General features: G+C 46.6%; 1 protein-coding gene across 4 annotated transcripts in view; it reads left to right on the top strand.

Annotated features, from left to right (window-relative positions):
* LSAMP (limbic system associated membrane protein) overlaps window positions 1-24420 on the top strand; it is a 999481-nt gene that overhangs the window by 737915 nt on the left and 237146 nt on the right. The gene's annotated exons all lie outside the window — the stretch shown is intronic.

Genomic DNA, 24420 nt, shown 5'->3' with positions numbered 1-24420 from the left:
AGCAATTTTCTTTCAGTTCACAGTCCTTTTGGCCATCCCGTTCTCTCCGCCTATGAGCTCTCTCAGTCTTCCATTTGTGCCCTTGCTTTCCGAAGTCACCCTGTAATGTGTCACTTTTTTGAGATAATGCTCAGTGCAGCTCCACTGAAGCACAGGGTTTTTGCTCTTTTGGACCATATTCTCTTGACTAGTTAAGATCTCCAGAGGTGCTCCTGGGCTTTATGTAATTTCTATCTGCATCCAGACAGCCAGACCTCATTTCATTTTACTTGCATTTAACAATAAGCTGCTTTTCCTTAGCTGTAAGTTGCAAATTATCAAAAATCATCAAACCCTATCCATTAAAACTAAATATATAGTCCCTAATCAAATCCAGGTCAGTTAATCTGACTGGCTGCGGAATGGTCCCAGGGCAGGACTAGGACAACTGCTGTATATACAGGGGTGGGAAATTCTTTGATGTATTTCACTAGGGGCCACACAAGACATTTCTGATATAATGTGATTGTTCAGACGAGTGCCTAAGCTGCCTTGGCTCTGTGTATTCATCTTTAATTATTAAAATAGGACAGATAATTCATAACCCTTGAGGTCTTTATTTTCTGACAGTGAAATTCAATGTATGCTTTGCCAGGGGGGAAAAAGGTAGATTCCAAGAGCAAAAGAACAAAGCAAGAGGAGAGGAGAGAGGATGGAGAAAGAGATATTAAAATACAAAGCATGTTGGAAATGAGAGGGAGAATGAAGAGTAAGCAGGGGGAAAACACAGAATAGCCTAATGGGTAATTGTACCTACTTTATTGTCAGGAACTGGTCTGCATTAAACATTGCCATGTTGTTGCTTGCTATCAAATACAACTAGATGCGTTGATCTCAGTGGTCTCTCCACTTCTGTGTTGTGAGGAGGGGCCTAACGACCTTATTGGGGTAGGTACTTTGTAGGGAGAATGAGACATGGTCCTTACTCCAATGATCTTGAAATGCATGTGTTTGCATCAACTTACCAGCAGAGCCAGCTGTCAAATAATAGCATCTTTGGGGCGGTGTTTTCAGAGTTTGGAGGACATAGTTCACAAGAGGTAAACGATGGAAAGGGGAAAATAAAAGCAGACAGCAGAAGAAAATACAGATAAGGAGGAGAGACTCACACCACAAAAGGGCTGCGATGAAGTTGCAGGGAATTAGGACAGACAGACCACCAGGTAATGGCATAAAGGATAGACGTGTAGATCCCAGCAAGTTGAGAGGCAGTAACGCCGATGTCCTCTTGCTAGGTCACTGTCAGTCAGTATAAATGCTGCCGTACATTCACAGCCAAAGGGGCTTAGCAAAGCTAATGAGCAGGGAGAGAATGAGGAACTGGGGAAGGAGAATTTCTCTGTTAAAACTCTGGCTGGGAGAGGATGTCTCTGTGCAAAAGGATTTGCAAGGCAAAACAGCCCACACTAGTGCAATAAATAAGCAGGGCTAGGAAGACAGGGGAGGGAGGAAGGGAAAAAGAAGTGAGGCTGTAGTAAGGAAATGGGAGAGCCTGGTGTATTTGCCCTGTCTAAATCTGCTTGGTCCTAGTAATTAGAAAGAACATACTGAGAGTGCTCATCAGAGTCGCAAGTTTAATGACTCAAAATTACAGCAGCCTGACATCCATTAAGCTGAAGCATTTGTTTTGGAAGTGTCATTTTTCATGAGGGAACATTGTCAAAGCACTGCCCAGTCTTATGCTGGCAGAGCTTTCTCGTGGCAACCCAAGATTGGCACGACAGGAGCCTGCAGGGCAGGAGCGAGGCGTTTTGCCAGAGACGGGTTTAGGAAACCTAGGGTTGGGTGAGCAGGGGTGCTGCAGGGTGGGCAGGGGGCACTGGAAGGATTAGGTTAAAGGATACCTAGCACCTTCCCTCACTTGTGACATTACTGTTTCTAAGTATTCATATGCCGCCCGCATTTTTCCTTTATGGGAAGTGCAATTTCTGCTTTGTTTTGCCATGCTGAGCTGGTGGTATGAACTCTGCCATGACTAGAGGCTATGAGGAAACAGCTGTCCTTAGCCATGGGGAGCGAAGAAGGACCTGCTTTTGGTCTTGCCTGGGGTTGTATTCTTTTTAGGGCACCAAGGAGTTATGGTAGGGATTAACTAGCAGTGCTCTCCTGCACGTCCCCAGCTAAATGGCCACGTGCTTGCTCCCTGCCTTAGTTTTTCCCTGCAGTAATGTGAAGGCAGAGGGGTTTCGCAGAAAGGCTTGCTCGTGGGCAAGCATGTTAGCAAAGATCACTTCAACAAAAATACTGCAGAAAAGTAAAGTATTATCTTTAGAACAAGTCTGTACTTTGAGCGATATGACCTCTAGTGAAGGTACAACTTGCAGACAGTGGCAGGGGATGAAGTGTTATGATTGAAAACGAAGCTTTTTCCAAGTTGTGGTGAGGAACTTGCTGAGCTTCAGCTCATGCAAATATACCAGAAAATATATCTACGTTTTTTCATTCCATTTTCGTTTTACCTCAAGCACTGAGGCATTGTCAAATCAGAAAACCACAAAATACCTTACCTGAGAGCCCGTGACCTGTCCGCATGAATCTGCAGAGTGTGTTGGGCATTTCAGCAGTTCTGGCTCTCTGCAGTGAACCTGGAAGGACACCAGGTAAACTCATTAGAAACCAGTAGGTCCATTAGTGTTATAAAAGAAGCATGTTTTCTGTGCCTCACATATCACAGCGCTGTTGGGCACTGATGATGCACAAACTGTTTAAGTGTTTCTAGTAGGTGGATTTTATACCGTTCCTGCTGAGTACTTCCTTTGGTACTTGGTAATGGTCCCCCGATGTGTAGCAATGTCAGTATTTCAGTACCAGCAACTGCAGTAGCTCACGTTCATCTTTTATCTCTTGATTATTAATTTCCAAAATACTTTTCAGTGTCAAAACTATGGATTCCAGCACTGAAATCTGAGCTAAACCTGGGAGTTACTTTGAGCTGGTGGAGTTTTAGCTCAGTCCAGTGATCCCCACCAGTGGCTGCATGACCTAGGCCAGTAAGCAGGGATACCAGGTGCCTTGACCCTAGACAGCACAAATTATGGCAGTATGTTAGCGAGAGGGTAGGAACCAAAAGGTTTGTACAAGTTCGCCTCCTGTCAAGAGAGCATTCACTGCAAAATTTAGAGCCCGTTCTGAACTTTTGCTGCACATTTTGGAGTATTTGAACACAGGGTTTCTGGGTTCTGCTGCTGCTCAGAGTGTGCTGCTACCTTGCAAATTTTGTTCTGCATGCTTAGGATTCATATCACGTCCCTGCGGATATTTGATATCTGTATGTGTGGAGCTGTTAGAGCAAAAGACTCATGACAATGCCTTAGGACAGCAAGCAACAGTGAGAGCAGAGTTTCAGGAAGCCAGTACAAGAGCTGAGGATTGGCCAGCACAGGAGCCAAACCCTGCCTGTTTGTCATCCCTCGGAAACAACAAGGGGCTGTAAGACAGCTTCTGCGTTTCAGCTGAGGAGCCTCGAGCCTTTGATTCCTTTGAGACAGGGACTGTGGCACCCGACTTCATTCCAAGCGGAGGGAGTCAGCCTGCTCTTCCATGACTTCTTTAATCACCTTCCTGCTGAAGGCTGGCTGCTTTTGGCTGCGTTTGGATCCCTTATATTTTCCTCTCTGCACCATCTGTTCGCAGGCTGGATTACAGTTGCCGCCAGTTAAAAAGCAGATTGTCTTGGCCCAAGGTCAGGATCCCCAGTGCTCCGCCTGCCTCCCGTGGATTTACACACTGCATGGAGGGCTCGCCACCCGTCTGCCGCTTCCCCCGAAATTCCCACCTGCTGCCACGGAGAGATGCTGAGGCCCTTCCTCCTGTGCCTCACTCCTATCTGCCTGTCCTTTGTCCTCCTGCGTGCACTCCATTTGGCTCAGTTTAAAGGCCAGGGAAAGCGGGGAGAAGGTAAAAGTGCTGGCTGTCAGCCTTGATTTACCTGCAGTGACACGATGTGCTCAGGCCTGTCAGCACACCAGCCTCAGCATTCATCAGCGCTGCTCGGAGCACCGCTCCTCGCCAAATTGCTTTGGTGACTTCTGAGGGACGTGCGGGCCCTGCTCTGCCCCGCTAACAGCTCGGAGGTCGATGGTGAGGAGGTGCTGGGTGTTAGGGTGTTCATCCTGCCATCCTACATTTTGTCTCACTAGCTGTGCCCTTCATGAAAAAAAGTGGGCCAGTGCTTTTGTTTGCCAGGGCCTGGTGGTGTCCAGAGGATCCTGATGAATAGCAGGTGGATTCCCCAGTTAATATTAGACTGAGGAGAGCAGTAGAGCATCTGGGAGGCCTACCCTTGGCCTCAGAACAGCTTGCAGTTACTTGGTCAGTGACTCCGTGGCTAACTGGGGCCATGGAGCCAGCTAGCTCTCCCACGGCGATAGCGTAAGACTTTTCAGAAACAGACTATTCATGCTAAGAGTGCTTCTTCCTTCTCTGGAGCCTGATGTTGCCGTCTCCTGACTCCCCAAATACAGCAGCACAGATTCACACGAACCATGGTGCTGTACTCGAGACTGAACAGGAACCAGGTGCATCTCTCTCCACCTTTCCTTTACTTCTGAACTGATTGTGTAGACTCTTTGCAATCGCTGCTTGATTTTCTCTTCTCTTGTTCCACCTTAGACCCTCTTTAATTTGTCCTCTGTGTTTTAATGGCAGTACTGGGACTCAATCAGCTTCTTTGTGGCAAATTGCAGGGCACTCCTGGTGCTCCCTTGTCTGGTTTGACAAAGCACGTTCCCTTATTCCACTTTCTTCTTCCAGCTTTGAGTCACTCAAAGTGTTTCATCTGTCAGTGCCCCATCCTCATGAACTCTGTGGATCTCAAAGGGCTCTGTCCTTGGTCTCTGCTTTCTAGATGATCCCATTGCCATACTCAGGTTCAACCACCCAAAGCAACTTCCAGACCTACCGCACCCTGACCTGTCACGTGCTGTTTCCAAACCTCTCAGTCAACAAATGCTCACAGCTCAGGCTGAATATCGTTAAAAAACTGCTTGCCTTTTCATTTCAATTCTCTTCACTTCAGTCTTTTTATCACTCCTGATGAAGAAAATATCCTCCCAGTCATGTCCTCTTGCAATATGAAGGCTAGTTATTTTCTCCCTTGTATTCTCCCCAGCCTGTTTCTTCCTCTACCACATACAGAAAAATCTATCTCTTCTTCTCCTTCTCAGTGTTTAAACCACTTGTTCACGTCTTAATCCTCCTTAGTCTTGAATATGTTAATGACTTCTCCTTCCCTACTTCCTTGAAAGTCAGGTCCCTTTTCTCTGGTCTGTATAAAGCGGGCGCGCTAAAACCAGCCCTTTTCCTCTACCACTGTGAACGCATTGCCTTTCTGTTTGCTCAGGCCTATCCCCTTTGGACTTGAGGCTCCTTGTCCTTGCCCTCATGACCCTACACAACCCTGCCGATGTTCCTAATCCAACTTTCATATCGCCTACATTTTTATAACAAATGTATTGTCCCAGTCATCTCCCACTGCTATTTCTCAGATACTTCCAGCAACACAACCCCCCTTCTGAGTCTTTCTCTGTAACCCTCCAAAGTATTTTTTTTTCCTTCACTTTCTCGGTGTCAAGGACTAACCCTTCCTGTCTCCTTCGCTCTGTGCCTTCTCTTACCCATTTCCTTTGTCAACAAATGGTGCTTGCTTTGCCCTCAGCTGGACTGTGCTCAGTGACCTACCCACCCACTCAGCTGCCCTATAATCCAGCCAACCCTGTCAAAGGTTCAGTTCCTGCCACCTCGGTAATCCATTTTGCATACTGCAGACCCCACAAGAAGCTGGGGGTGCTGGGCTGGGGGGGACATGCCCCAGATCTGGGGTCTCTTGTGGACATGACAGTATTAGGGAGACCCGGTCAGTTGTGTAAGAGCACTAGGAGGAGTGCTGTTACCTTCCCAAGCGTGACTCAACTGAAACTTATTTTGGGTGTAGGTGATGTGTCCCAAGAGGAAGGGGAGGGGATGGATTCCTCAGTCTTATCACCTTTTTTTTGGCTTGCATTTGCTCTTGTTGCCAAAAACACAGCACAGCATCCGACTTTTCCAGTAGAAACAATCCTGTCAACCCAGCCTTCCTCTGCTGCACGTTTCAGACCCCTTTTCCTGCTGCACATCCTTGCTTATCAGTAGAAAGTATCGAAGCATGGAGGAAAGCATCCAGGCGTGCAGCAGGGGCCCGAACCTTTCTGGTGCTACGTTAAGAAGTGAGTGGGTACAGCAGAGAGGTCTCAGGAATGAAAGATGGGGAGGCATCCTCCCACTGTGGGGCCTGGGGAGGTGGAGGTGCAGAGCTGGCCCTGGGCTACTCCCTCCTTTAGCAGTATGGGTTCAAGCAGGAGGTGGCCCCTTCTTCCTCCCTGACCTGGGTGGATGAAGGAGGTGTCCATGAGTTTGTAAGGTTCAGCTCAGGCCAGGCCTGCTGCCTGCTCCCAGCCCAAGAGGCCTGAGGCAGCGCTGAGGGGCTGCTGCTTGGATCAGGGCTATTAAAAGCCAATACTCTAATGAACCAGCAATGGCACCTAATCAATGTGTGAAAAATAGGTAATTCTCGCTAATGCCCTGTTAATGTTCTCATAATGATCTGTCAGGGAACTCTGGCTAATTATTGTCATGGCAATTTGGCACAGGTTTGCCGGGGATAATGTGGCCTGGGTGAGCAGGAGCACGTATTGCCACCCCTGTCCCGGTGCTCTGCTGCTCTTCTCACTTCCTCCCGCTTCTCCCCTGGTATCTCCCTTTCCTGGTCTCTCTTTTAATTAAGCAATTAGTTGATTGATTAGTTAATGTTTGTACAACACTTTCAACGTCTATAGTACTAATTTGCTGTTCTTTGTTGTTGCTTCTTTGCTTCTGTCGTTTTCCTTGCTTTTCTGATGTGGCTGCCCATCTTCTTTCTTTCCCTTTCCCCTCTTACTCCTGCCTCTCCTGGAGATCCAGGACAGGTTTGTTTCTGCAGTTTTTCCCGCTGAGGACTGTTCTGTGATGTCATAGGATACCGGTGACATCATATTCAATACCTCATCCCTATTTCTCCAGCCTTCACACTACCCTGAGGCACCTGCTTTCCCCTGCCCCAACTTTATTCTACTTGCTGCATGTAAATCTGAACTCCGTGCTGTGCTACCCTGAAATTCTCGGTGCGTATTGCAGGGCTAGCGTGCTTGCCTGGCCTTGCCAGGGTTCCTGGAGATCCGGCAGGTGTGCTCTCATTCTTGAAATTCTCTGCAGCTCACGTGGCTGCGTGATGCTGGAACATTTCTCCTGTTTTACTGGCCGGTATGTTGTTGACCTTGGGTTGGGTTTTTTCTTCGCGTGACTTTGGGGGGAGCTTAGAGAAAGGAAGGAGTACATTGTGCACTGTGCATCCCTCTTGCCTTTGAAAGTCATGTCGTTTCCCTGCTGTGCTAAATTGGGAATATTGGCGACTTACATTTAAGCTCCTGCTACGTAAGCTTCAAGCTAGCTGGAAGGGAAGTGAGTGGGAGGGCAAATGGAGAGCGACCTATTTACACATTAATGTATGATACGCCCTATTGTATTATATAAAGGCCTGGTTTTGCATGTGTTTACATAGATCTTCAAAAGGGGAAACCCAGTCACTGGAAACGCTCAAGAGGAGCACATGGCTATAGAATGGCTGTACAGTTACAGAGGAGCTTTTTACTCATAGCTGACATTTATATAGCACTTTTTAGTGTTATCCAGAAGGATCCCAAACCACTTAGCTCACTGCTGAAACGCAGCCAGCCCCGAGGTGGAACAAAGTCACCATTCTTGCAGCGGCATTCCCATGCAGTGAAAGTTTAGGACAGGATCTGGAGCTCCTTTCTGTGGTGGGGCATGCAGGGCCTCGGCTCAGCTAGCTAAGGGTGCAGCCAGTACGCTGACACCAGCGTGGCCTGTGCTTCAGGGCTTCTTTGGGATTCCTCAGTGGTAGTCCCTTGTCTATGGCCAGTCTGAAAAATTCTGCCTCCCACAACTGTGTGTCTCTAATGACAAGGTTACCTCTGTGCAAAGCCAAACCTCAGATCCTTCACCATCAGGAGACCCAAAAGGAATTGCCTTTGAGGGAGTGGAGCAAGGCTCTATGTCAGGTTGGGTCTCCGTCCTAGCAGCACGGCCTCCCTTCTGACCAGCGGCATCGTTGGTTATCTCCATTTGCTTCCACAACAGCAACTTTGCCATCCCCTAAAGACTCAGAGAAGATGTCACTACTGCTCAACATTAGCAGCTGTAATTTTTCCCCCCTTCTCTCTGATCCAGCTTGGCTTTTGAGAACGCCTTGCTTCGATCTTCAGCCTTCTTGTTTACTTGCTACGTCACTTCTGCAAAGTGGGGATGCTTTTGTACTTTGGAAGCAAATGCAGAATGTAAATCTACTGAAAGCTGGATAAATCCTTCCCAAATGTACTGTGGTGGTAGTCAGCATGCCTGTTTCTAAAAGTCACTCCTCCTGTAAGTGACCCAGAGCCAACCCACATTTATTTTAGTATCACTCAAAGTCAAGTGTGTGAATCGGGCCAAGGGACACATTTTGTCCCTTTTTTTTCCAGGAAAGAGCCATTGCAAAAGATGGAGATATTGCTTCTCTTTCACTGCTCTGAACCTCTCTGTGTTTTGTTCTAACCCTTTTAGAGGCTGTTAGCTTGCCGAGCTGTGTTCACTCAGTGTTTCCAGAACGAAGGAAAACAAGTACCAGCGTTCCTACCGTGTGAGTGGCTCGAATAACAATATAAGGAAGGAGAGCACAACAAACAGAAAAATACCCTGGTACAAGATTAGGCAGTTGAGATTTAGTACTGAAATGTATAAAGTAGAGGGCATATCTGTATGTCTCATCTGTTTACTGATCAGTCTCCATGCCGATCCCCCCTTCCCTGCTCCCTCCCTTCCCCATTTAGACACAGTGGCCAGCACTGGGGAGAGCGTAACTTTCTCCTCAGAAATGTGTTTCCAATTACAGGCCCTGCAGGCACTCATTCTGATGAGAGATTAGGAAATGACTTTCCCTCTGCTGTTCATCCCTTCCCATAATTTACCTGCTCCTATCTGTTTGTATGGAAGTTTGATGTGTTGCTTGCCTGAAAAGGAGAGATGGAGTAGGCTAAACTGTGGCTTTGAGAAAAGACAGTAAGAGGAGGGATTATGGCAGGCACTTATAAAATCATGAATGTTATGGAGAAGGTTTCACTGAGTTTGCATAATGCAAGAACTAGTAACAGCTTCAGCGTGAACTGAAGAGGAGCTATGTTTTCGAACACAGGATGGTTAGGAAGTACAACTTAGAGTTAGCACCCAGAACCAGGTCCAAAAGGCTTCAAAAATGGTTGGAAAACCAGCCTATGGACTGCCACCCTTTCTTACACATTTGCTGCTGGTGCCTCTCAGGGACGAGCGTTTGGCTCTCTGCTGGCTCTGCTGGGTTCCAGAGAGCAGGTCTCATCCTCTCCTGCCATTGTCACTCCTGGATTTCCCTAAGACAGTCAAATGGATGCCTTTTGTTCGGAAGGCAAGGTTCTGGGATAAAACCTTGGTATTTAGGATGCTCCTTAGCCTTGTCCCATTCATTCCCTTTTTTCTGTGTTAATTTCTGGCCTATAAAATGAGAAATATGGTATCAATTAATATCACAAATTCTTCTACAAATTACACAGCTGATTCATGCCCTTTAATGCAATGATTTGTCACCCCTTATTAGACATCAGAGAATGTGCACAGGGACCTTTTGCAGCATGCACGTACACCGAGCGTCAAGTTTCGTTGGTTCTGTCGCTCGGTGTTTTTCAAGTGCTATGTCACTTGTTCCTTCTTTAAAAAGTTTCCATTTTCTAAGATCCTTCCCAGCCCAAAATCTTTTCGGAACTCTAATCATTTGCATTGCCCATGTCTGCTTCTCTCGCTCTTATTTTTTAGAAAAGCACCAGAGCTGTCCAGCTGCAGTATTCCAGCTGAAGGCACGCCTTGGCATATGCAGTGGCGTTAATACTTTTCTCAGTGGGTGAGATTCACCCACCCCTGAGAGAAATGACTCACACAAGGTCTAGGCACCACTTAAATCCAACATAAGCTGTATTTTGTTGGCTTAGATGAGATTTTGCTGGAGCTCTGGCCTCGCACTGAGCCTCTGCACAGGAGTGATTTTTCACCACGTATTATTTTTGTGCCTTAACGTTCCATTTACTTTTTGGCCTACTATTGAGGTGCGTCAGAGAAAAGTCTTCATTGATCTGCCTGCAGTAACCACAGTTTTTTTCTCGTCAGGTCATACTTAATTTCACAACCCGGGGAGATATCTGAGGTGTATAGATTATTTTTCCCAATACGTATTGCCTGTGTCAAGACTGAAGCTCTTCCTGTGGTCTGTTGGACTGCTGTGTATCAGTTCGGCTATATGAGGATCTGCTAGTCCTCAGAGTCCAGGTTCAATCACATTGTATTAGTGGTAGATGTTGGTCTCTCACAATTTTGTTCTCCCTCTTTATGCATTAGCTGATGTATTGCATACACAGGCCATAGCAAAATTCTCAGCAGCACCCTGCTGTTAAGTTTTCACCGTATTAAGAGAAGATCCATTATTCTTTCTTTTCTGCTTTTCGTCTTGTAGAGACTTGCTCTCCATGAGAGAACTTTATGTCTCCAACCCAGTACTCCTTAGTTTTTGTAACTTTTTTTTTTAATGAAATACTCTGTCAAAGACTTTTTGAAAGGCAGTTTATAAGAATATCCATGTGTGCCCATTTTTTGCTGGGGGATGTAAGTCAGAAGTGAAAAACATGAGGAAAGGAATGAAAAGAAACTGGTTGTATACAGAGATGTTAAAGGTGGGGCTCAGTTGGAGTGTAAATACCTCCATCAATCCCTATTGCAAAGACTGCAAAACCAAAGCAGAGCAACCTGGGCAGCTCTTCTGTGATGACCTTAGCTGAACCTCACATACCTCAGCAGTCCAGCTAGCCCACTGACTTTTTCTCTTCCTGAAAGAGGACCAAAGTAATGAGCACTCCGCACAGCTCAGCAGCAGTAAAGGGCAAAGAGAATATTATCAGTTATTATTTTGCAGTGATGCTAGGCCTCAAGGCTTGCTGTCACAGCGATGTGCTAGCACGTGGCAGATTTCAAGCAGCATGTTATTTGCAGTCACACTTAGCAAAACTATGAGGATAGGGGCAAGTTGGCCTTCCCTTGCTCCTTCGAGAAACATTTTCTTCTTCTTTAGTGTTGCATGATTAAACAGGCCTCCCTTCAGGTGAAGGTGAAATCTCAGGGCAGCTGACACTGGAACGCCCGCTGAAGAGCTGGCGGGGTGGTTTTGTTTTCATTCTATTTATTATTGTCCTTGAGGGCTTCAGAAGAACAAAATGTATTTTCCAAAGTCATGCATGAGCCTGAGTAGCAACCCTGAGAAGGACATAACCAGATACTGTACACCAGTTAAGACAGATGGACACAAGCACATCCTGGGGACATGGAATAAGGTGGCCCTCTGGTTTGCATTTCTCTTGCGCCTTATTCCACCCTCATCGTGTTTGTGCAGGTCACACGCTACAGACGTGCTAAGAGACTGGAAGTACATCTTGTTGGAAAAGAGACTTCCAGAATGGAGTGAAAAGTTGTCTCCCTTTTCATTTTCCCTGCTTCGTTCCACTTTCTTCCTCCTCCTCCGCCTTGTCTTCCTCAAATCCACACTCAGATAGCTGCATGCACACAGACACACGTGCGTGCGTGCACTCCTTCCCATGCAGCAGCTGTCCCTTCAAATCAAGCGTTCATCTCTGTGGGGACAGCTCTTGGCACAACAGAGGAAAACAGATCCTGTCTGTAAGAATACCTTAAGAAAAAAAGCCACACACAAAGACAAGCCTCTGAGTAACAGAGTGAGTGAAACTGAGAGAAAGCTGTCTTGTTACATATAATTGAATCCCTCAGCACCCTTAAGTGACACCTTTCTTGCTTACACATACAGGAAATACGCTGCACAAATGCTATTAAGCTGGAGCTAAACTAATTTAGCTAGTGGAGTGGGTGGACGAAATCCTTCATCCTTTAAGAAATTGTGTATCACTGATTGCCTGATAAATGTACACTGATACCCCACTTCTTAAAGAGAATGCAAGGTGTGACAGAATGCCCAGGCTCACAGCTGGAGTAGGCAGGGGCAGCTGCTTCATGTAGACAATTACTTTACACTGGAGAAGAGTATATACACCTCAGCACGGAAGGGGAGAGCTCCTGGCAGCAGAGTGCAGTTATACGGCTGGAAGCCGCCAGGTACCAGCAGTCCTGAGGCATTGTCTCTTGCAAAATTCTTGCAGGACCTGTAGTGACAAGAAGTGGTCAGGCCCTCGTGCTTACGCTTTGGCCATAAAACTGACTGCTTTGTTTCTGCATCTGCCCAACAGCACATTGATCTTGTTAGATCTAGTCCTTGTTTAAATCCATCAGGTCTCCATATGCAGCGGCAGACAGACAAAACCCGAAATTCATCATAAACTCTTGTAAAGGGATGCAGATGGTCAGGGGCTGGTGAGCAGTGCCATTATGGCCGCCCAGAGTTGTAAGGATGAGTTAATGGGCTATTGCCACAAAGGCTGGCGGCTGAATCCTGTTGTAACATTTCTTGAAGAGCAGGTGAATAAATTCAATTCTCGCCATGTCTCTGGCTAGCAGGCTGCTGAGTACTGCTCATTCGCATGAAGAAAATTAATGATATTCCTGTGCTTTGTGGTAACCTGCCTTAGGGGCCCAGCTCAAATGAGTTGATGGGGAAACAGCCCTGGTGTTGAGAGCTGGAAGCGAGGTGATGCTTCTCTCCATCATTACAAATTCATTATGCCATTGTTTGATTCTTTTGGAAGCTTTTAAGATCTTCACCTCAGTTACTTATAAGAAACTAGCAAGTCTGCAGACAGAGAGTGGCCTGTTGTGATGCCATTAAGTCCTCAGTTACCCCTGACTGTGGATGCTGGGCATCTTCCTTGTGGAATATCAGCCATGCATCAGTGAAGCTAGGATTTCTGCACTGTGGCCACAAAGACCTCTTGATTTGCATCTCCAAGGCAAGAAACTTGGGATGGAATTACCCAGCTCCCTTCCCACAACTGTGCTGTTCTGAGGAGAGGATTCAGCACAGCAACTTTTTAAAATCTTCTCCTAGGCAGCAAGGTGGTTCTCATCTTGAAGGAAACTTGGGACAGATGAGCCTATACTGCGAGGAGTTAGGCGTGTTACGTGGTGGGGAATCTCCCGAGGGCCCTTGCCTGATCTGTACTTTCCAAGGAAGTTGATGTAAAGCCAGTGGTCTCATGCGCTGCTTGTAGTGGATCTCTTTTCTGATAGCTGTTAGTCAGTGAGCTATCTTAAGTAGATGTGTGGCCTTCATTGCCCTACTATATGAGCACCTCTCAATCTTTTTAATGCATTGTCAGAGCACCTCAGGCGTGCAAGGAAGTAAAATTACTCTATTTCACAGATGGGGAACAGGGAAATTGATGGTTAAAACCTTAGAAGGATACAGATACCAAAGTCCTGCCCAGCTGCCACTCTTGGCTCTTAAGCCCAAATGCATTTCTTCACTGATGCTTATTTCTATATGTAGAAATATCTGTACTTTTCTGTTGTTTACTGGCATTTCTAAGCAGGTACTTCTAGTTGTGCTTCCGTCCAAGCCAAGAAGACCCTCAGTCCTATTAGGACTGAGCAGCTAAGCAGCTTGACATTAGAGCAGAGGCTTCTGGGCAGAGGTGGGAATACCTTTCTCCTCAGGCATGGCCTTTCCTTTCTCTGGCCCAGTGCATTTTTATTAGTGTGCGGCAAGTTCAACAGGAAGAAACTAGTATCTTCTCAACACCAGTGGAGATTATGGGCATTCCTCTGGGAAGTGGAAAAGCATGATCTGTACCTCCTCAGACAGAAGACAAAATTAGACCTACATCCCTGATGAGTTCCCAGGCTGTCGGGCTACAAAATGAAAGGGGGCTGGTGGCAGCCCCTTCTTTCTTCATCCTCGTTTTTTGAAACTGTGCTTGTTCTAGGAGAGGGCAGTTTTTTTTTTCTAAGGTCTCAGCCGCAGAGACAGGTAGGATTTACCAGGCTGGCAGGGGCTGCACCCCACTCCCACCCCGTTTCCTTCATTAACATCTCTGCAGCATCCATTCCCAGTCATACAGTGCAGGAGCCGCCACAGAGCTCTAGTGGAGAAGAGGGTGTCAGGAGACTGGCTCTGCTCAGGCAGGTAAGGCAGCAGGTTGCAAGAAGGTATTCACAGCCCTGGAGGCTTTGGCAAAAGTGGTGAAGCAATTAGTAATTTTGGTAGTTTTTAATTGAAGCAGATCAGTGTGGTGTCACAGGGACACCATAGCATAGCTCCTACACCAGCTGATTATCATTCACTCCAGTCTCTCTCTTTGGCTCCATCAGCATCAGAGAACTCAAAAAGGTGTAGAGAAGAAGGGCAGAAAATACGATGTGAGAGGCTGTGAGTCCTGAGCTAACAGGAGTGGCTAAAAATAAAAGCAAGGTCTTTATAGCCTGTGACGAAGATGATGAAGGAGAAGTTGTTAAGAGGGGATTTAATTGAGTGTAAAATCCTAAACGGTATAGATAATGCCAAGGCATGTTACTGTTCACAGACTGGCTCAGGGAGAGGACAGGGAGCTGCAAAGGAAATGAGTTCAGCTCAGTTTATCTAACAGAGCTTATTCACACAAAACCTACAGGTGCCTGGGACAGAGACAAGCAGGAGGAAGGAACTTTGGTGCAGCACAGGTAAAAGAGCATCCTAAAGGGGACAGGGGACAGGCGATGGATAGTCTAGCATCAAGCAGAAAGTGATCTGGTTATGAGCTAGGAGCTTCCTTGGCCTAGACCACAGAGATAAAGGTGTAGCACAAGTAGGATGATCTGTGTTGTCTCAAGCTGTGTGAAGCTGCAGAGGTAATGTTAAGACCTTGCCAAGACGCTAGTTAAAGTGCGGCATGACCCAGACTGAATTTTACTTCTCTAAGTGGTGTTTTCAGAGTACAAAATCTGATTTTTCCAGTGCCCCTCAAGAGCAGTGGCAAATACCCTCAGAGTCACAGGCAGAACCTGAGGCACAGCGAAAGGACTTGCCCAGCCCATTGCCCCATAGTGAATTTGCAGGAGAATCACATTTGCCGCATGAAATAGAACAAATAGTTCCTTCTTACCTCTTAAAATGTGTGCCACATCTCATGCCAGAAACCCATCCTGGGATTGCTCTGCCCGTCTTTCCAAATGCTTTGCCAGGAACAGGGGAAGAGGCAGTCAGGAAATTTGAAGCATCTGTGGCCAGTAACCCTTTCTGGTGCTGTGTTTACCATAGCTCTGAAAGATACCCAAAAGCAGTGTTTAAAGAAATAGAAGTGTTAACCCTCCTTGCAGGGGAGTCTGATGGTAGAAGGCCACTGACCTGATTTCAGCTCTACTCTTCAAACCTCCTTGCACTCCTCCTTGCTTGGCTGCCAGGAGCAGGGGGTCCACAATACATAGGGCAGCTTTCGCTCCAAATTCACACTTGAAAACTGGACATCTCTGACTTTGGAAGTACTCTCTTCTCTGAACACTTCTTCCTCTGTATTCTGACCCCACAGTAGAGACGCTCCAAACTGTGGCCTTAGAAAAAAATGAAACTTCAAGACAAATTGAGGTTTGCTCCGTGATGCCATCCTGGCTATGGTTTGGCAGACGTGTGGAGATTTGGGGCAGGTCCTTGGAGTGCTGTAGTTGACATGGGCACGAAAGGAAAAAGAAGAAAAAGAATGAGGATGAGAGTACTGTGCACCGTCAGTATTATAGTGGATCTTATTTGATGTTTTAATTAAAGCCTGAGAAATATGAGAAATGTCTTCTCTATCTTCTTTAAATTTCTGTTGTTTGTAGAAGAAAACTTCGAAACATCACCAAAAATAACCCAAAGGCTCAGAAACCTCTTCCTCTCCATTTCTTTCTCCTCCTTTTTCCCACCTTTCCCACTAGTATTTTTGGTAGTCCAAGCTGGCGGTATAGCTGATAACGTTTTTTTAACGTGGTCTCTGCTCTGAGGGTTACACTGAAATATCATTACAGCCAGGATAATGCTTCAAAGGGAAGATTTTCAATATTAGCAGTGAGAATGAGGAGGGGAGAGGACTATAGGGGGTAACTGAGGAAAGAGGGAACATGATGAGTGAGATCTGAGAAATTAGTACAGTGCCATCTCTTTGCCGTGATGGGAACAGGTTTTGTTTCACAGAGGGAGAATGCAGTTGGTTTGCAATGTCACTAAAAAATGATTTCCAAAAATATGAGGCTTTGTGCAAGGATTTGCCAAGTTTTCTGTTTAGAAGAGCATAATAATAAGAATAAAGTATTTAGCTAATGAAAAATGTAGATATACAAACAAAACAGTCCTCAAATGCTGTTCAGCTGTTGCGTATCTCCTGGGAATTAGCTGCTGCTTTCAGTCTGATTTTACCTGCTATTGCTCTAAGCTAAACTTTCCATTTATATGAGAAAAACTGGAGTCAGGAGGATTACAAGCACCTCTGCTTTTGATTTTTAATAAAAAGCGAACATTTACTTCTCAACAGTAGCAGCAAGAAAGGGAATTAAATCTGAGGAGAGCAGGCTGACCTCTGGGAGCACAAGCACGTTCACACACACACACAATCTCCCCGTCCCTCTTTTTGTTGCCTGCTCCTTTTGCTGGCACGCAAACTGGGCTGTGTGCATGCCAAGGTGCGTATACGTGCCCGTCTTGCTATATGCTCTTGCACACGTGGTTCCTCACAGGTGACCCCGTACGAAGATGCACGTGTGACTGCTTTGTTGTTTTTCTCCTCCAGCTGTGTACATGTACACGCCTCCATCCCCTTCTCTTACAGCAAGCATCCTCTTGCATACAGTCTGTGGAGTTGTACTCGGCTATTCAAACGCAGGAACAGGATCTGTGAGCGTGGTTTTTAAAATAGTAAAAGTGAGAATATATCTGAGGTCTCTCTTTTTGCTCCCTACTTTGATAGAGTGCATTTACAAGCTTTCATTTGAAACTGTAACAACTAGAAACTTGGTGTTTGTATTTGAAAGAAAAGCTGAAAAGCTGATGGTTGGCCATCTAGCTTTAGAAGCTGGGACTTTGGGGAAAATAGCGTACCCATGTAGTTACAGAGCACTGATAAAATCACAAATGTAGGCACTATCAATGGAAACTGAGGTTACAGGAGAGATGGCCAGGGAATCCCCACACCGGTGCTCTTCCCGTTGTGTTTTTTTAACCCCGCTCAGGGTAGCGCTTCCTGACCCAGCAGCAGGAAGTGAAAAAAAGCTTTTTCCCTTTCCAGTGAATATTTATGCTCCTGTGGCAGCTATCACCGTGCCAGTACAGTCCTGGTAAGTAAGGCAGTAGAGGAGGATTTTCCAACAAAGAATAATACAGGCGGGGCCGAAGAAGCAGATGTACATTATTTGTATTGGCAGAAGCTGAAAAACAACACAGCCCCCTCCCCACCAAAAAGCACACTTATAATTAAAACCCAACAGATTTATTGCCTTGACTCATTCTGGTATTTATCAAAGTATAGCTGTGTGGCACCGAAGTGTATGGCATGATTTACAGGGGTAGTGTGGAAAGGCACGGCAGCAATTCCCTCCCAGGAGAACAGAGGGAGCTTTGTTGCCGTTGCGATAGGACCAGACGTAGTGGGAGAACCTGGGTAATCGAATGCTTTGTCAAAGCCAACTTCTTGCCTCCTCCGTGTGTGCGTGCACGGATCTAATCGCTCACATCACATCAGACGCTATAATCGGCCTGACATTATGTGTGGGGAAGCAGGCATCCAAAGAGCAGGAGCTGCTTTCTTCACCACCATCATCATCATCATGGTTTAAGTGTTTTTTCTGTATCCTACTGGTGAAGCAAAATGCACCAGAAATGGAGAGTGGGGATAATGAATACAAGAACATGTAATAGATGGCGGCAAACTAGGAAACAATTTTCTGAACTTTATAACTCTTGCGTTCGTTTAAACAAATTAATTTATGTTCGCCTGCACCGTTCAGTAGTACATAATTTTTGCATTTGGGAACAACAGGGGACACCCTCTGTAGGCAATATAAGAGCAGTAAATTGTAGACCTGGCAAGCGGACTGTGTGAGCCTCATCGGGAATGCAGCGTTTGCCTCAAATTGTAAAGACACACAGCGAGTTCAAATCCCACCGGGGGTCCCGTTTTTATTAGAAATACTTCATATCTTTTATTCTTGGTGTCAAATGGATCACTACACTTTCAGCACTTAATTATCTCTATCATCCCAAAATACCCTGCCTCTAATGAAAATATTTAAACAGCTCTTCCAGGAGCACAACATGGACTGCCTTTCCGTGCCGAGGGCACGAGCTCAGCTGCCACTAGACCCACATTCAACTGATGTAACTTCACCCAAGTCAGTGAAGTAAGGGCAGCTGGGGTAAACGAACGTGAAGCCAGGGCCTTTGTGTTGTCTTTTTGTTCTCTTCAATACATTTATGATTTTCTGTGGATTTTCTGCTACGATGGAGCAACAAGGAAGGCCTCCGACGCTTAATCTGACGCTTGCAGGTTTTTCTAGACTAGCGAATACAAGTGAATCTCGTGTTAGCTCGTGACTAAATTGTGTTCTTGTTTCTGTTATGGAGAGAAGAAAATCTGCTGATGGTGCTCATGTTTCACTGATGTTTCTAGCCACTTGCTTGCACCCATGCAATGTTTTCACCCATTCCAGTTTTGCATATCAAAAGCAGACTACGTTGGGTCTATGATATTGGGGTGGGTGGAATTGTCAAAAGCACACAAACGGCTGAGGAGTCTTTGTCCACAGATGTGTGACTGAAGCCTGAGTATCTGTACCTGACCTAATTTCAACTTCAGAGATGAGGTGTCAGCATGGAAGACATTGGCATGGGTGGCGAACCAGGCTGTGAAAGTGTCCAGCATGGCTAATTGCTGTAGAAGTCTGTGCAACCGTGCCTTAGTGCTGCTGTTGGAAGTGACTTGGGCTAGTTATACCTTTGTAGCCACGTCAGATAAATTGCAGTCCTGTCTCCCATCACAGTGTGTACATGCTGCCTATATGAATCCTCTAATTCTGCAAGGGAAGCGAGAAAAAGCAGAGACCAAACATAGCCAGGTACTTGATAACTATGGTCGTGTGGTATATTTGTATAGGTGAGAGGGGTTATTTATTTCTTCTGGTGAATGACTGCAAGCTTTGACATTGCTAACGCTCAGTAAGAGTTGATGCTTCACTTCCCACACGGAGGCTTCCCCTCTCTGCTAAGAGCAGCACGCGTGGTAAAATAAATAATTTCTTATAGTGTGGAGTACAATAACTGCTACCTCCATTCACTATTGGGCACAAGGAGACCATAGGTTCTGCCACCTTGCCTTCAGAGTATTATTATTTCTTCTCACAAATTACAAAGAAAAAGGCATTTCCAGAGCAATTTTTGAATGATTTCAGTCGTACTGATGTATTACTAATACTGTTTTGTTCTTGTTTCTAAAAGGTGTAGCTTTCACATTGCTCAACAGCATGTTTTTTCAAGGATTGCATTCTGTTTATTATATTATTATATCCTGTTTCTCAGATTGTACCAACATTTTCATCTAGTCATAACATAGGAGTGTTATTGGTACAGTTTTGCTTCAAACTGGGGATCAGATTCATTCAATATTTTTGAAAACCCTCTAATGAATCTTACCAGAGTTTCAGCCTAGTAATAGGTAGATGTATTCAGTCAGCTTGTGCCTAGTTTTGCATTTTTTGTTGCAAACATTACATACGGCAATAACAAAGTTCTGGTAATCCTTGATATTAGACAGAACTGGTCAAAATAAGGCTAAAATTGATGGCAAAGTGTCCATGTTAAAATAAAACTCTTCTTAAGTTTTGGAAACTTTCGGTGTTTTCCAGAGCAATTTGTGAGAAATGATGTGGCAACTTCGGGATTTTTTTTCCACACTTACAGAACAGTTGAATTTTCTTGTCTGTCTGACATGAATTGGCAGCAAGGGTTGTGTCTACAGCTACCACTGAAAGATGCCAATTAAGTAATGTACTACTTGTTGAATAATTAAAGCATCAACCAGCATACTCATTAAGTGTTCTCAGCAGCTGGCCTGAGTGGTTGCCTTGGGTGGTTGGGCACTTTTTGTGCTTGTTGACAAGGGTTTTTTTCAAACAGGCTGGGGGTGCCTAAATGCTGATGCTACCAGCGATAACGAAGTCAGATGCCAGCAATGAAATCCCTGTGGTCTAAGTATGATACAGCCTGCTTTCTTTGCATATGGGGGACTGGGCACTAAACTCCTGTAGCTCCCCAGATGCCAGTAATTTCCCTCTTGCATTGTCCTTGCTTTGTTCCTCTTCATCGGTTTGCCTCGTCCTGCTTCGCTCTCTTCCCCTCTCCGCTCCCCCTCCCCAGCCTGCCCCACCGCTGCCTCTAGCCCAAAGTTTCTGCTGTGTCTTCATTTCCTCCTTGTAGATCAATTCAGCCTGTCCTGGCCAATTTGTGCTGCTGACTGGCCTCGGCAGCCTACGTCCTTGTCACTGCCTTGCTGAATTAGAAATTAAACCATGTCGGATGAGAGCCGCGGAGAGGCTTTCTACGGGTTATTGACAGGGTCTGTCGACAGTTTCCCATCCCGCTACCTCGCATCCCAGCTAACAACAGCAAAAGAAACTGTCGCTTCAGCCAAAATCCTGGCTGCTCTTGTCCAGCTGTGACATCAGGAGTGCTTTATTTTTATTTTTTTTTAACCTCTCTGTGGGATGGCAGCGTGTATAGCATGCACTCATACAGATGCGTAGGCAGACACCAGTTGTGCGATGTGGATATGCACTCGTGAGCCTGTTTGAACACAGGCCTGCTCCGATCCCATGTTTCAGCTATTGCGGTTTAAATTAGCTGAGAAATAGTCTTCAGATTTGCTCCGTTGCAAACTGTTCCTAATGTCTCTCCCTAAGTGCTTACTGCAAATACAGCTCGCTGCATGACTGCATGGTCGGCACTTGTTGCGGTGCGGATACTCATTTATTGCATGGGTGAGACTGCAGAGATATTGCGGGGGCTTTCCTCTGTGAGACTTCAGGACCCAAAAAGTTAACATAGAAAACATGTCTAGCTGGTGATGTTGGTAAATGGTGGCTAAGCCAGGTGAGCATCCTCAATTTTGAGTCAATTTTGTGAACCGAAGCTGAGGTGTGTTGGCGTAACTATCTGCTTAGTCCTTCGTGCTTCCATCGTACATGTTCAGCACAAATCCTCCCTTGCTGCTGTGACAATCGAATTCGCCTTCCCCGAGGAGCAGACCTGCAGGCCATGAGCCTTGGGCAGGCTGGTGCAGTTGGATGTTCTCTGCAGGGAACAAGCCTGGCGCATCATGCCCTTCCTGCAGGAAGGGTGCTTAACCTGACCTGAAGAAACATTTCCTCGCTAAAGCAGGAAACTTGCAGTGGTAGAGTTCAATGTCCCCAGATGCCCTTGCTTCCAAAAATGAAAGAAAAAGGGAAAAAGACCAGGTTGAGAAGGTAAAGATGTTTTACATGATTTGTAGTTTGACCTTAAGATGTTGTTGCCAGTGCATCAGAGGAAAGAGCAGGTGCTTCTAGATGGACCAAGGATTTTCTTTTCCCTTATCAGAAGGTTAGAATAAATGCTCTTTCCCTCAGGTCTTCTGGCTGATAAAAGGAAGATCTGTGTCATCAAACAAGGAGACAGGGTAATCCTTGAGGAGGAGGCTGTAGATTAGAGAGGTGGTAGGGCAGGAGAAAGGAGGGTGCAGAGAGAGAACACCCATGTCCCAGCCTTTCTTCATGGCTGGGAGCAGCACAGCCCGTTTGCTCCAAGCAGGCGCTGAGCTGGCTCCATCAGGAGTGTCAGAAGAAAGCAACGAATGCTTATTTTAGTCAAGAAAATGAGCGGCGCTCTCCTCGAGCAGCCCAGGGGAGAGATTGAGTGTGGAGAAAACCCAGCGTTCTTGCACAGTCACTTTTCAGACCAGAGCTGCATTTTGAGGATGCAGAGCTCTGCCTGGCGTGGGAGGAACTAAGCTTTCTGCTGCTGCCTCAGCATTCGTGCCATCCGCTGTGCCGAGCAGGGGTTTTTCTTTTATTTTATTTCCTTTTTTTTTTTTTTTTGGAGCACTCCATGAGATGCTAGCGACTCTTTAATTACACTGGGAGCTCCATGAGCTATTTTGATGTGTTGTCTCTCTGGCTTTGGCACATGCTCTGGCCTGATGACACATGGTCTCCATTCCCAGTCTCTGCATCACTCTGTCACCGCTGAATTTCGGATGTCGCCCTTGGATTTGACACTTGGGGGACTGGCCAGACTTTAAAAATCCTCTCCTGCCTTCAGATACCGGTGCAGGTAATAAAAGGGATTTATCAGCCTGCGCTTTTCTGTGCCTGTGGGGATGAGCAAGGTGTAAATTCATAGTGGGTTCTCAGGAGACCTGCTTGCCTCTCTTCCTCTCTCAAAATACTCTATAGCACGACTCTATTTTTTTTTTCAAATTGTATCTCAAGTCCTTACAAAGCTAAACATTTCACAACGGTGGGTAAATGAGTAGATGAGAGCCTACGGTCACTGGGGCCAAGAGCAGAGCAGCAGGGAGAGGGGACAGAGCGGGTCCCGGAGGAGGAGGAGGAGGATGGCGAGTTGGGAGCTGCGAGGGAAAGCAGCGGTGATGGCTGAGCTGGCAGCAGGGCTGCTGTGCACAGCGGGAGCGGAGGAGGAGCCAGCTGCTGAACCGAGACGTGCACAGAGGGAGGAAGAAGAGCTGGGTGTGGGAGAAGGGCGAGAGGAGACAGCAGGGAAGTCAGCTGGGGCAACTGCAGGCACGATTTCGGAAGGGGGAGCTGGGTGGGTTTGAGAAGCACACCTTGTTCAAGTAGAGGCCAAGCAGCATCGTATAATTTCTGATACGGGGAGATATAAGTAGAAATGTACAGGCGTACATGAGGGAACCTGGAGGGCCAAGTTTCAGGGGAAGAAAATTTTTCCTCCCCACAGTTGCGCAGTGCAAAAGCTTTGGGTTAGCTGCCTTCAGCGGCAAGGCAGGGGCAGCGCTTGGCCTGATGTGTTTCCAGTGCCTTTTGGCAGGGACTGATCCTGAGCTGTTCCCTACTGGGGGCACTCACACCGGGGTTTGCCAGCAACACTCCTGTGTCCTGCCCAGTCCTCGGGTGTTTGGCTGATACGGAGAGATTTGGGATTTCTCAGGCCAGGACACACAGAGGTGTGCAGGCCTGCCACTAGCCGCTTGTTTTCTTTTACCTCTCCTTGCTAAATTGGTGTGATCAAAACATACCCAGGACTTGGGAGGCTAAATAATGGTCTTGCACTCCCCGTGTGGAGCTCGGTAATATTTACTGAGCCCGACGGCTTCATTCTCCTTGGTGCTGACTGCATTAATGGCTGGCTGCAGGGAGGGAGGGCAGGGATGAAGGATAGCTGAGAGGGGTCTGGGCGACACGACTAACGGATGGCCTTATTAGAGACACTTTCCTGGGGCCTAAGTGGAGCTTTTTTGTCTGAGTCGGCAAGAAGTGGGTCATTTTGCTGGGCTGTCAGGCCCCAGCTCTCGCCGGAGAGAGGATGCTGTGAGTGCAGCAGCCTGCTGGCTTCTGGCTGCTGCGCCTGGCTAGGGGTGCAGGCTGGGAGGGGGGCGAGAGTCCGAACTGGAAACAGCCCTCAGGGACCCCTTCCTGGAGAAAAAGCAAGCCCCAGACACTGCCAAATTTCACCCAGCCAGCGAGCAAAATGTGGAGGTCAGTAGTGAAGTAGTATAGCGAATCCCCCCGCAAAGCGCTCCCCTCCACCCAGCTTTTATTGCTACCTCTCTGCGCTCTGCATTCCTCTGGAGGGGCAGCGGTGCCCAAGGAGGGACTGGCTCGAGCTGCCATCCATCGAATCTGTCAGCAGTTTTAGAGAGCCTAGTGGCAGCTAGGTCTCATCGTTGCCTCGTGTCATGCCTGATCCCAGCCTAATGCAGCCATCCCATGGGGCATCCTGGCTCTCTGTGTTAAGCTCTCCCTGCTCGCAGCCTTAGCTCTGCAGATGCTCACTTCTCTCTGTTGTACTGGCCCAAACTGGGGGATATTGCGTATTTACTCCCTGCTCCCATCCTTCCCATCATATCTGCCTTGATGGATTACCTGAAAAAAGCAGTATCAGAAATAAACGTGCCAGAATACGCTATGAGAGACTGATCTGAGGGTATTTGCAGCCCGGCAGGAAACCCAATCTCCTAAGAATTTATAGTTCAAGATTGCTGGAGTTGAAGTTTGAGATAGTCTGCAGTAAGATTTACATTTTTTTCAGCACTTTCCCAAATGCAG

This window comes from Cygnus atratus, chromosome 1 (assembly GCF_013377495.2).
Source record: "Cygnus atratus isolate AKBS03 ecotype Queensland, Australia chromosome 1, CAtr_DNAZoo_HiC_assembly, whole genome shotgun sequence".
NCBI lineage: Eukaryota > Metazoa > Chordata > Aves > Anseriformes > Anatidae > Cygnus > Cygnus atratus.
This window is presented reverse-complemented; position numbering and strand designations above follow the sequence as displayed.